The sequence below is a fragment of the Oryctolagus cuniculus genome, chromosome 5 (assembly GCF_964237555.1).
Source record: "Oryctolagus cuniculus chromosome 5, mOryCun1.1, whole genome shotgun sequence".
NCBI lineage: Eukaryota > Metazoa > Chordata > Mammalia > Lagomorpha > Leporidae > Oryctolagus > Oryctolagus cuniculus.
In genome coordinates this window covers 137,771,829-137,786,170 of record NC_091436.1, presented here as the reverse complement: position 1 = coordinate 137,786,170, position 14,342 = coordinate 137,771,829, and the positions used below count along the sequence as shown (strand labels likewise).

Sequence of the window (14,342 nt, the reverse complement as noted above, 5' to 3'; positions counted from 1 at the left end):
GGGGCCGGTGCCATGGAGCACTTGATTAATCCTCCGCCTGTGGCGCCAGCATCCCATATGGGCACCGGGTTCTAGTCCCAGTTGTTCCTCTTCCAGTCCAGCTTTCTACTGTGGGCTCGGGAGGGCAGTGGAGGATGGCCCGAGTGCTTGGGTCCCTGCACCTGCATGGGAGACCACGAGATGCACCTAGCTCCTGGCTTCGGATTGGTGCAGTGCCAGCCGTAACAACCATTTGGGGAGTGAACCAACAGAAGGAAGATCTTTTTCTCTGTCTCTCTCTCTCACACTGTCTGTAACTCTACCTGTCAAATAAAAAAAGAAATTAGAGAAGAAATAAATAAAATTGAAACAAAAAATAACAAAAGATTGAAATTAAGAGCTGTTTTTTTGAAAAATAAAGAAAATTGACACACCCTTGGCCCAACTAATCAAAAATGGAGGGAGAAAACCAAAATTAGAGGTAAAAAGAAATTAACAACAGAAACCACAGAAATAAAAAGAATCATCAGAAATTACTATGAATAGCTGTATGCCAACAAACTAGGAAATCTAGAAGAAATGGATAGATGCCTGGGCACATACAATCTACCAAAATTGAGTCATGAAGACATATAAAACCTAAACAAATCAATAACCAAAAGAGATTGAATTGGTAATAAAGACCCTCCCAACAAAGAAAAGCCTAGGAACTGATGGCTTCACTGCTGAATTCTACCAGGCATTTAAAGAAGAACTAATTCTAATTCTTCTCAAGTTATTCAAAACAAATGAAAGGGAGGTAATCCTTTCAAACTCCTTCTATGAACCCTACATCACCTTAATTCCTAAGCCAGAAAAAGATACAACAGAGAAAGAGAAGTATAGACAAATATCTCTGATGAACACAGATGGCAAAATCCTCAACAAAATATTAGCTGATCAAATCCAACAACATGTCAGAAAGATATTTTGACACAGATCAACTAGGATTTATCACTTGTATGCAGGGATGGTTCAACATTTACCCATCCATCAATAAATGTGATGCATCACAGTAACAAACTGAAAAACAAAAACCATATGGTTATTTCAGTACATGCAGAGAATTTCCTTAGAAACACTAAGGAAATTTTATTTTATAAAATAACATCTTATAATGAGGAAAACCTTAAGCAAATTGGGTTTAGAAGGAACATTGTTCAACACAATCAAGGCAATTTATGACAAACCAAAGGCTAGAATCCTATTGAATGGGAAAAGCTGAAGCATCCCCTGTAAGATCAAGAACCAGACAAAGATGCCCACTCTCACAATTGCTATATAATACAGTCCTGGAAGTTTTAGCAAGAGCCTTTAGGCTGAAAAAGAAATCAAAGGGATACAAATTGTGAAGAAGGAAGTCAAAGTATCCCTATTTGCGGATGACATGATTCTATATATAGGGAACCACAAGATTCCTTTAAGTGACTCTTGGAACTCATAAAAGAGTTTGGAAAATTGGCAGAATATAAAATAAACACACAAAAATCAATAGCCTTTTTATACACAGACAATGCCATGGCTGAGAAAGAACTTTTGAGACCAATCCCATTCACACTAGCCACCAAAAATATTAAATACCTTGGAGTAAATTTAACCAAGGATGTCAAAGATCTCTACAATGAAAATTACAAAACAAAGAAATAAGTAGAAGACAACATAAAAATTCAAAAACTTATCCATGTTCATTGATTGGAAGAATCAATATCTTCAAAATGTCCATACTACCAAAAGAAATTTACAGATTCAATGCAATCCCAATCAAAATACCAATGACATTCTTCTCAGATCTGGAAAAAGTTGATGCTAAAATTCATATGGAAACACAAGAGACCCTGAATAGCTAAACCACTCTTATACAACAAAAACAAAGACAGAGGCATCAAAATACCAGATTTCAGGACATACTACAGGGCAGTTATGATCTGAACAGCCTGGTACTGGCATAAAAAAAAGATGTGTAGACCAAAGGAACAGAATAGAAACTCCAGAAAATATTCTATATGTCTATAAACAACTTATCTTTGACAAAGGAGTTAATTTCAGTCCCTGGAGCAAGGATAGTCTCTTCAACAAATGATATTGGGAAAACTGGATCTCCACATTCAGAAATATGAAAAAGTTCCCACCTTACACAAATATCCACTCAAAATAGATGAAGAATCTAAGTCTACAAAATCATACCATACAACATTGGGATAACATTGGGGAAATCCTGCAAGACATTGGTATAGGAAAAAACTTCTTCGGAAAGACTCCAGAAGCACAGGCAATCAAAACCATAATTGACAAATGGGATTACTTCAAGCTGAGAGGGTTCTGCACTGCAAATGAAACACTAAGGAAACACACAGAACACAAGACAATATTTGCAAACTATGCAACTGATAATGTGTTAATATCCAGAATCTACAAAGAGCTTAAGAAATTCAATGACAACAAAACAAATAATGTAGTTAAGAAATGGGAAAAGGACTTGAATAGGCATTTTTCAAAAGAGGAAATTCAAATGGCCAATAGACACTTGAAAAATTGCTCAGGATCACTAGCTATGGAAATGTAAATTAAAACCACAGTGAAGTTTCACCTCACACCAGTTAGAATGGCTGTCATACAGAAATCAACAAACAACATGCTGACAAAATGTAGGGGAAAAGACAGCATAATCCAGTGTTGGTGGGAATGTAAGCTGGTGCAGCCACTGTGAAAGACAGTATGGAGATATATCAGAAATCTGAATATAGACCTACCTTCTTATCCAGCCATCCCACTACTGGGAATTTATACAAACCAAATGAAATTGCCACATGTAAGAGTGATCTGTATACCCATGTCCATTGCAGCTCAATTCCTGATTAACTAAAATCTGGAATCAACCCAGATGTCCATTACTGTTGACTGGATAAATTATGGTATGTAGCACTATGGAGCACTACTCACTGTAAAAAATACGAAATCCTGTCATTTGTATCAAAATGGATATAACTGGAAACCATTATACTTAGTGAAATAAGCCAATCCCTGAAAGAGAGATATCATATGTTTTCCCTGATCACAAGTAACTAATAGAGTACCTAAAATGTAATGTATTGGAGTGAAATGCACATTTTGAGATTCAGTGATTGTTTATAGCCCTGTCTCTTCTGTTGAGGAATAGTGTTTTGCTTTCTTCATATTATTTGTTGAACTCTTTTACTTAGTGTAGGGATTACTTTATGATCAATACGTAAACTGAAAGTAGATCTTTGTAAAAATTACTAGTGGGAATGTGAGAGGGAGGAGGAAGAATGGTTGAATGGGAGAGGGAGGAGGAAGCGTGGACAAGAGGAAGGGTTGAGTGAGAAGTATCAGTATGTTCCGAAATCTGTATATATGAAATACATGAAACTCATATAACTTAAATATAATTTAAAAATAAAACTAAAATGTCCAGAGTACCCCAATTCATCTAATAACATTTCTCACTGAAATAGAAAAAAAGTCCTGAAATTCATATGGAACCACAGAAGAATTCACTGATATTTCAAGGAATAATTTGTTGTTTATGAGCCAGAATAAAACTAGGAGCATCATACTACCAGATTTTTAAATATACTATAAAGCTTTAGTAATCAAGACAGTATGTTACTGGCATAAAATTAAATGCATAGATTAATGGAACAGAATAGAAAGCCCAGAAATAAACTCAGACATATATGTTCACCTAACTTTCAATAAATATGCCAACAAGACACAATAGATGCAGATAAAATATCTTCAATAAATACTTTGAGACATTTGGATGTCCATATACAAAAAGTTAAACTGATCCTTTTTATACAATCATACAAAGTCAACTTGAAGTAGATTAAAGCCAAAACAAAATCTGAAACTTGGAGAAAATCTTCATGACATTTTTTTTGGAAATGAGTTTTTGATACAACCCCCAAATCCATAACAATGGTAACAAAAATGAGAGACCTCATCAATGTCCTTGTGCATCAAAGAAAACAATAAAATGACAAGCAAACCCATGACATGGGAGAAAATGTTTGCAAACTATGTATCTGATATAAAGGATTAGCATCTGAAATACACAAAACATCCATACAGCTCAATAGCAAGAAAACAATGAACTGATTCAAAAATGGGCAGATGATTCAAATAGATACTTTTCAAACAAGATATGAAAATGATCACCTAGTGTATAAAAAGTGCTCAATAACACTAATCACCAGGAAAATGTAAACCTGTATCACAATGAAATATAAGCTCACACCAGTCAGTGTATTCAAAAAGTGAAAAATAATAAGCCTTAGTGTAGATATAAAGAAAAAGGGAACTTTTGTACACTGTTTTTGGGGATGTAAATTGATGTAGCCATTATGAAAAACAGTATTATGCTTCTTCCAAAAAATTAAAAAGCATATGATTCAGCAATGTGTATACCCAATGGAAATATCATTATCATGAAGAGATATATGTATTCTTGTGTTCATTGCATCATTATTCACAGCAGTTGAGGTATATGAACAACTTAAATGTCCACTGACACACAACTTAATGTAGTATATATAAACTTTGGAACACAACTCAACCATAAAAAAGAATAAAATTCTGTCTTTTTAAGAAAAAGGATGCAGCTAGAAACCACTTATACTTAGTGATATAAACCAGTCCCCAAAGATGAATATCATATATTTTCTCTGATATGTGGTTGCTAATATAGAATACAAAAAATTTATAGGAAAAAAATAGACATCTTGTGACTTGATTGTTGTTTTTAACCCTAATTTATACTACTGTGGAACTATGTTCTTTCTACTTTTTACTTGCTGGATATTATGGTTAGTGCTTCACTAAGCCAGTGATTATAGAGTGGAGAAAGTTTTGTTTTCATAAAAATTAATGAAAAAGGAGGGGGATTGGGGGAGGGAAAGAAAAAGTGTGGGGAATATTAACCTTACAATCATACCTAACTATAGAATAATGAAATCTGTTCTATTAATATTAATAAAATTTTTTAAAAAAGAAAATTTGGCATGTGAGGGTCTTCCAAAAGTTCATAGAAGGTGTATGTTATTAAAAAAGCTATGTATGCAAAGTAAGTACAAGGTCCTTTTAAGTACAGAGCCCTAAGTGGCTGATCTCCAACCCAGACTAGCCCTGACTAAGATACAAACTTTATGAGCTTCCCTGACTCAAGAAAGTTCATTGTTGATGTGGGTCAAACAAGTAAGTAAATACGATTACTGTGTAATGTAAGTGCTGTGACATGTGTAACTATAGGATGCTGTGGAGCATAGTGGAGGAGCACTCAATTCACCATAGGATGGAGATAGAGACTAGGATGGAGGGAGGAAATCCTAAGAGAAGAGGTAGTGTCTAAACTCAGTTTTGCAGTTCAAGTCAGTAGTCGAAGACAAGAAAGAAAGGTTACAGAAGGGTAGTTCAGGGAAAGAAACTGGCTATGCAAAAACCAGAAGCTGACAGCAAACAAATCACACTCCTTCTTTAAGGCAATGACTCTCAAATTTGTGCAACTATGAATCACAGCAAGAAATTCTCATTTTTGACTCCATACTCATACCAAAGCAAAAATGTCCAAGAGCAATATTTATTCATACTCTATACAGTTTCTCTTCCTTCTCATAGTCTTAAAAAAAAATTTGCAATCTACAATGAGAGAATCTTTCTGTAAGGACGATCTCACAGGTCACCTGCATGGAAAACCTCCCCAAGGCCGGCGCCACGGCTCACTAGGCTAATCCTCTGCCTTGCGGCGCCGGCACACCGGGTTCTAGTCCTGGTCAGGGCACCGGATTCTTTCCCGGTTGCTCCTCTTCCAGGCCAGCTCTCTGCTGTGGCCTGGGAAGGCAGTGGAGGATGGCCCAAGTGCTTGGGCCCTGCACCCCATGGGAGACCAGGAGAAGTACCTGGCTCCTGCCATCAGATCAGCACGGTGCGCGGGCCGCAGCGCGACGGCCATTGGAGGGTGAACCAACGACAAAGGAAGACCTTCCTCTCTGTCTCTCTCTCTCACTGTCCACTCTGCCTGTCAAAAAAGAAAGCTGCAGATTATGTAGTTGTCCTGTTTTACTTACCCTAAGTATAACCAGAGTAAGCCTAGACAGCAGAGTGTGAGATCCACAAATGAACGAACAAAAGGGGAGTGAATTGAGGTCCATCATTTATTGAGAGCATGTTATGTTAGCCCAGGAACTGTGCTAAAGACAGGCATATATTTCATATCATCTAAATATCTGCATAGTTAGGGACAAGTCGAACTAACAAGGGTTAGTTCAAATTAGTAGACAGAGAAAGCATTAATGGAAGATGTATCGGGGAAGCAGGTTCAGCGCAGATTGTATAGGGAGAACTGAGAATTAGGACTTTATTCTGATGATAATGGGAAGTTAAGGAACAGTTTTGAGTAATTAGATCAGGGCATGAAGGAAAGTTTTTGAGCTGTTTCAACTCTGAAAGAGAATGGAAACCTATTATCATTGGGAATGAAAATTTTAGAGGACTCCATGAAGTCAGTGTTACACTGCACATCCAATTTTTATGGAAATCTGAATATTTCTGTGGTATCAGATACATTGCTTTCAATGATAAAGGCTGATCATGAACTCACACATTGCTTTGGAAATAATAAAAATTTAAACCTCTAAAAAAAAAAAAGCTATGTATGTATTTTAATTTTTTCATGAAAATAAACATCTTTTAATTCTATTTTTTCCAAGACACTTTTAGAGTACTCTTTTTTTTTAATTTTTTTTCTTTTTTCTTTTTCTTTTTCTTTTTTTTTTTGACAGGCAGAGTGGACAGTGAGAGAGACAGAGAGAAAGGTCTTCCTTTGCTATTGGTTCACCCTCCAATGGCCGCCGCGCTGATCCGAAGGCAGGAACCAGGTGCTTCTCCTGGTCTCTCATGAGGTGCAGGGCCCAAGCACTTGGGCCATCCTCCACTGCACTACCTGGCCATAGCAGAGAGCTGGCCTGGAAGAGGGGCAACCGGGACAGAATCCGGCACCCCGACTGGGACTAGAACCCCGTGTGCTGGTGCCACTAGGCAGAGGATTAGCCTATTTAGCTGCGGCGCTGGCCTAGAGTACTCTTGTAAAATTAAATCTTATTCAGCTTTAACCAAGAAGTCCTGTACAGGAGCTGTGGTGGAGTGGGCTAAGCCTCTGCCTGCAGTGCCAGAATCCATTGTGGCTGCCAGTTCATGTCCCAGCTGCTCCTCTTCTGATCCATCTTTCTGCTATGGCTTGGGAAAGCAATAATAGATGACCCAAGTGCTTGGGCCACTGCACCTGCATGGGAGACCTGGAAACGCTCCAGACTTTTGGCTTCGGATCGGCTCATCCCTGGCTGAGGTGGCCAACTTGGGAATTAACCAGTGGATGGGAGACCTTTCTCTCTGTCTTTCCCTCTCTATGTCTGTAACTCTGCCCCTCAAATAAATAAATGAAATCTAAAAAAAGAAGAAAAAATCCTACCTTTTGGAATGGTGTAAGTAAACCTGAAAGATGCAATGAGAAGTGAGCTTAGTCAAAAATCAAAAGTATATGAAGTAATGAATATGTTAATTAGGTTGATTGTGGCAATTATTTCACAATGTGTGTGTGTGTGTGTGTGTGTGTAAAATGTTAAGACACCATTTTATACATTCTAACTATTTGCAGCTTGTATTATTTGTATTTATCAATCATAGGTAAATTGAGCTTAGGAAATAAAAGAAAGTATAGCATGTTGTTAGCAGTTTCCAGAGGAGAGTGCAGCCCATGCTTTAGGAAGGCTACATGGGTAAGTGCAGGGTATGATCATGAGGCAGAGGGAAGAGGGACCGTGGGCGAGAGCCCATGAGAACGAATGAGTAAGGTAAATAAACAGGCTTTGAGTTAACGAGTTTGAAAATATTCAGCCCATTTTGGACACAGGGATTATCTCTGCTTGTCTGATTTTTTGGTCTGCGGTGATTGGGACAGATAGATAGTATTTCTTTTTTTTATTTATATATTTATTTATTTTTGACAGGCAGAGTTAGACAGTGAGAGAGAGACACAGAGAAAAGTCTTCCTTCCGTTGGTTTACCCCCAAAATGGTCGCTACGGCCTGTGCGATGCGCCGATCCAAAGCCAGGAGCCAGGTGCTTCCTCTTGGTCTTCCATGCGGGTGCAGTGGCCAAGGAGTTGGGCCATCCTCCACTGCCTTCCCAGGCCACGGCAGAGAGCTGGACTGGAAGAGGAGCAACCGGGACAGAATCCGGTGCCCCAATCAGGACTAGAACCCGGGGTGCCAGTGCCGCAGATGGAGGATTAGCCTAGTGAGCTGTCGCACCGGCCAGGTAGATAGTATTTCAGTAGGTGCAGGGCCCATACAAGGTGTGGTTTTAGACTGTTGGTTTTTATTTGGAAAGCATATTTTATGGAAAATTGTTTACTATTCCTGCTAGTTGTTTAACTCTGGGAAGGGCAATCCCTCCAAGGTCATAAAAGCCCCATCTGTCAAAGCATCAGAATACAGAAAATAAGATAAATAGTTAATACATGGGGTGGAATAATTGCCTCAGCTTTTGCTAGAGGGTAATGGCAATAACTACATGTAATTTACACATTCACAGGCAGTACATAGTTTTAGTTGCATATACTTTGTAAAAACTCTCCAGTCACTGCTTTACAAGTGTTTGCTTAGATGTTGATTTCATTCATCACAAAAAATCTCTCTGTCAATATGGGCTGTACTTATTGCTGCATAACACACTATTGTAAAATTCAGCAGCTGAAGGTGACAAACATCACAAAACTAATGTGGTAACATATCTAAGGCTGTTTAGCTGAGTGGTTCTGATTTAAAGTTTCACAAGACTGCTGTTAAGGATCAGCTCTGGTGTCTGTCATCCAAAGGACTGATGAAGGATGGAAGATGTGCTTCCAAGATGTTTTACTCATGTAGTTGTTAAGAGGCCTGAGTTCCTTGCCATGGAGGCTTCCTCAGAGGGCTGCTCATGAGTGGTGGCTTGCTTTCTGCAGTGACTGTTGCAAGAAAGAAACTGAGAGGGTGACAAAAGAGAAACCAGGGTGGGAAGTGTGTGCTTTGTGTATCTCTGCATTTAACACTTCTAAAACTGGATGTATGGGGATGTTTTCCCACACTTCAAGCAATTATCCAGTAGATAACAACTGGGTGTCAATTCTGGTACTGTCTACCTAAAGATGATGTCATATTATACAAGTGGAGGGCTCAGATCCATGACTGCCTCTATTTCAGATGGCAGTCTCAAGTAGCAAGTTGTTAACATTACTGATGCATCAGCTGTAAATCTGAGCTCCGCATGATCACTTCCTTGGGTTTAACTAACTTACCAGAGTGTGTCAGAGAATTTGTTTAGTATTTATTATAAAGGCCATTACAAAGGGTACTGGATAGCCAGATGGAAGAGATACATAGGGCAAAGTATGTGAGGGGGTATGGAGTTTGTACATGCTTTCCAGTAGTGCTGCCTTCCAGAAACTTCCACTTGTCCAGCTGTTTGGAAACTCTCAAAACACAATTTTTTTTGGTGATAGACTCAATCATTATCCCATCTCCCTTCCCTGAAGGTTGGGAGATATGGCTGAACATCCCAATGCTCTAATAATACCTTAGTTTTTCAGATGACCTGCTCCCATTCTGAAGCCAGCTAGGTGCCCTTAGGCTCTAGTTATCTCATTAACACACCAAAGACATTCACATCATTCCAGAGCCATGATCCCAGAAAATGAGATGCAAATACCAAATGCAAATTTCACAGTATCACAGAGCTCAATGTCTTTTATTACTCAATCTTGGAATAAAAGACCAACCTTGGCATAATATGGAAGGATACCACACAAAGGTACAAACTCTTGGAGTTAGGGAACAATATGGCCATTTTAGATGTTGACTGCTTTAATTACTTCTTGTGCTTATCTCCCCATGCTTGTTTAATATTAACCTTGAAGATGAGGGTCACAGTGTTGAAAGTGGGCCTAGCTTATCAGAGATCCCAATTGTAATTATTTCAGATCAGCACTTGTAGTCAGTATTGCAGATCATATTCAAACCAAACATCGTTTTTGTCTCATGCACACTTTATTTTTTGAAGACTATGGAGAAGTGTATGAGGAACACAGTGGCACATGAACCTACACAAGTTCTGTCCTGATATTTACCATGTGCAGAATTAAGGCCTTGCAAGCCTGTAATGAGACTCTATTTAACAAGGCTTTAGCTGTATATTTATATAAAACTTGGAATCTAGTACATGCAAATTCAGAGTTCCTGATTTCAACCTATGTTTCATTTTAAAGAATGGCAGGTTATAAATTGAATCTTGCTGAGAAACATACCCAGTATAAAGGTCTTGAACTTGAAATCGGAGAAGACCCCCTAAAATTTACCCTGAAATGTGGCTCCTTAAAGTTCCCTAGAAATGCTATCCGGGGTGCCACATGTGCTACCAGAATTTGGGGTGCCTTACGATTTCACCACGGGCTTATTACTAAATCCCTGATATTAATAAGCCTGAGAGGGTTCTTGCCTAATATTTAGAGAAGAATTCTAAATGCCGGCATAGATAAACGAGGCAGCATGGTACATTTTAATCTTTTATTTAGTAAGAAAGGTGCATAAGAGAGTGAGAGCTTTATTTAGGAGAGAGAAGTGAATGGGGATTCATACCGAGCACCAGGAACCAGGCACATGGATGAGCATCTAGGCCAGGAAGCCTAGAGCACATGGCCCGAAGGCCATGCACCCTAGAGGTAGAGGGTTACAGCAAGCCCCTTCCTAGCAAGAGGCCAGGGAAGAAGAGAGGGCCGGACACACTGTGGCCTGGCTTTTAACCCACTTCCAAAGGGGAGTGGTTAATTAACCTGATTGGCTGGTGGGCACCCAGGTGTGGCCAGGTAGGGGGATGAGGCCACACAGGGGAGTAGCAAAGGCGTGGTCTTCCAGTTCACAAATCTAATCAATTTTAGCCTGTATGCGTGCCTACTTCGTTCCCCCCTCAGAGACTCCAGACCTTAATCTGTAGCTGCTTCCTGCTGATTAGGGGCACAGACCCTGCCTGTTCTCGGTCTGGAAGTCTCTGCCTATCTCATCTAATGAGTTCACTTTATGAGCTGGATCTCTTTCAGTCACCAGCATTCTCAGTGTTTCCTGCGTGGTCATCATTATTCTCAGAAGCTGCTGGGTTCTGCTGGGTCATTTTAGATATAAATGAAGGTCCATTGTCACTCTGGAGTGATCGTGGGAGTCCAAAGCATGGCAAGATGTCTTTCAACACGGCTTTAAACACCTCATGTGCTTTCTCCATTTGGGTCAGAAAGGCCTCTATCCATCCTGTAAAAGTATCAATAAAGACTAGAAGGTACCTATAATTGCTTGTTGGAGGCATACTGGTAAAATCAACCTGCCAATCTACACCTGCTTATGTTCCCTTCCTCTGCACAGGAGTCAACAGGGGAGGTGGCCTTAAATGGTGAGGGTTATTCTGTAAACATAGAGGCCAAGAGTGAGTCATTTCCTTTATGACCATATTTGGTCCCTTTCCTCCAAAAGCTCAGGAGACCAGTTGTACTAAGGCATCTCTTCCCAAGTGGGTAGAGTTGTGTAATTTTCTATTAAGTGGCCATTGGTAGCATAATGTGATTTAGCATCCACTATCCATTTGTGTTTTTAGTATAGCCTCACTGTTGGGTCCATTCATTTTCAGGCTCCGTATAGTGAGGTTCCTTAGCTACTTCCACAGATTGATGTATAAGGGCCATTTCCAAACTCTCCTGTGTAGCTGCTCTATCTGCTATCTCATTTCTCTGGTTAACATAATTATCTCCTTTCTGATGTCCCTCGCAGTGGATGACCGCTACTTCTAAAGGCTCCAGTACTGCCTGAAGTAGAGCCAGTATCTCTTTTCCATATTTAACAGGGGAACTCTTTGCAGTCAGTAAGCCCCTCTCTTGGCAGATGCTGTGTGTGCGTGTAACACAAGGAAAGCATATCTGTAATCTGTATATATGTCATCTGCCTTTCTAACTCCTTCCTTCATATAGCTGCTGCCATCAGTAAAACATTCAGCATCTGGATTTTTCAGGGTCTCATCTCATAGATCTGGCCTACTAGGGTACACCTGCCTAATTCATTCCCCCCTCAGAGACTCCATCCCCTTAATCCTAAGGGGAGTTGATGGCTGTTGAATCATATCTTCTGTAACTGCTTCCTGTTCATGAGGGGTGTAGTGCAGGCCCTGCCTATCCAGTGTCTGTAAGTCTCTGTATGTCCTGTCTAACAAATTTGCTTTGTGGGTTGGAGCAGTCTCGGTCATTGCCAAGGTCTGTGTCCCTGCGTAGTCAGTTACTCCCAGAAGTCGAGTTCTAAGGTTTCTGATTGGCTTATAGGAACAGTCAGGAATGTCTTTCGCATTCATCTGTGAAGACTTAAGAGGTAGAAGTTTAGTTCTGATTTCACGGAAGTAGTCGTGTTCACTAGCACCTGGTCAGGTCCCTTTTATTTAAGCTGAAACTGATCTGAAGAGGATCTTCTTATGAATGGCTTGCTCAGGAATTTCTAATGTTGGAGTTTTTGTTAAAAACTCCTTGATTCCTTGGAACACCTTTGCATCTCTCCTGTCCAGCACAGTGTCTGTTTCAGAGGCTTTTAAGCAAGCACAAGGCTTAGAAGTCCTTATGCCTTTTCTCTTTGCTCACTCTTACCTTGGCTTTTTGGGTCTTTTGTGATTCCATACAGATTTTAACACTGTTTTTTTTTCTAGTTCTTTGAAAAATGTCATTGGAATCCTATTAAGGATTGTATTAAATCTGCAAATCGACTTTGGCAATAGTCATGCTTTCCTGTTTTTTATGCCCTCTTCAGTGTTTTCACCAGTGATTTAGTTTTCATTTGTAGAGACCTTCACTTACTTGGTTAAATTTATTCCCAGGAATTTTTTTTGTAGTTATTGGGAATGGGGTTGCTTTTTTAATTTTATTTTTATGATATTAATATAGAGAGAACAGATTTAATATTTTTCATAGATGGAGTTGTAAGAAAATAATGTCCCTTTCCTCTTCTTCTACTTTTTGAAATAGTTTAAGGAGATTTTTGTTAATTGTCTTTTAAATGTTTAGTATGATTCAGCACTGAAGCCATCTGGTTCTGGGCTTTTCTTTGATGGCTGATTTTTATTATTAATTCAATATTTCTACTCTTTATTGATCTGCTCAGACATCCTGTTCATGATTATATATTGCTAAATTAATTATATATGCTTAAGAATTTGTCCATTTTTAGGTAATCAAATTTGTCCTACAATCTTTTGTATTTCTGTGGTGTCAGTCATAATGTCTCCATTTTCATTTCTGATTGTGTGTAGCTGAATCCATTGTTTGTTCAGGAGTTCTATGTATTTGTGTGGATTCCAATCCTTCTGTAGTTATTTTTTTTTCTGGTTTATTGCAGTGTGTTCAGAAATGATACTAGATATGACTTCTGCTGTTTTAAATTTATTGAGACTTGTTTTGTGACTTCTGGAAGATGAAAAGCTATGCATTATTGGCCCTGCTCCCTAATAAGGTAGGACACTTCATCATTTCAAATGGCCGAGAAAATGCATAAGAATGGAATTAGGCCCTCACCTCACAGAAAATTTAATTAAAAAGGTGTTAAAAGGTTGAATGTAAAATGTGAAACTCTTGGGGCCAGTGCTGTGGTGCAGTAGGCTAAGCCTCAACCTGTAGTGCTGAGACCTCCATATGGGCATCAGTTGTGGTGCTCCTTTTCCAATCCAACTCTGTGCTATGTCCTGGGAAAGCAGTGGAAGATGGCCAAAGTTTTGGACCCCTTGAGGCACCTGGAAGAAGCTCCTGGCTCCTGGCTTTGGATCAGCCTAGCTCCTGGCCATTGCAATCATTTGGGGAGTGAAGCAGCAGTGGACAGATGTTTTTGTTTCTCCCTCTCTATCTGTAATTTTGCCTTTCAAATAAATAGATGAATCTTTGAAAAAAATATGGTACTGCAGAGCTACTAGAAGGAAAATAGGGGAAAATCTCTGTGATATTCATGTGTTTGTTATTCTTTTGGATTTGCCCTCTATGCTGCAGATAATTATTTTGAGAATTTTGATTATATAAGGAAAAAGATGCATATACAGGAGGATACACAGTTCATGGAGAATTTTATTCTTGCAATTTTAATATGAACAGTGTTTGAGATTTTTACATTAATTATAAGGACTAAGTAGGAAAGCTAGGTGAAATAACTGATAGTTCCCCATACAAGGTAGGTCAGTGTAGGATTGATGGAGAGAATAGATGTTCCCTA

The 14,342-nt window shown here is 39.1% G+C and overlaps 1 protein-coding gene across 2 annotated transcripts in view; it reads right to left on the bottom strand.

Annotated features, from left to right (window-relative positions):
- LOC100350450 (testis-expressed basic protein 1) overlaps positions 1–14,342 on the bottom strand; it is a 114,559-nt gene that overhangs the window by 13,036 nt on the left and 87,181 nt on the right. The gene's annotated exons all lie outside the window — the stretch shown is intronic.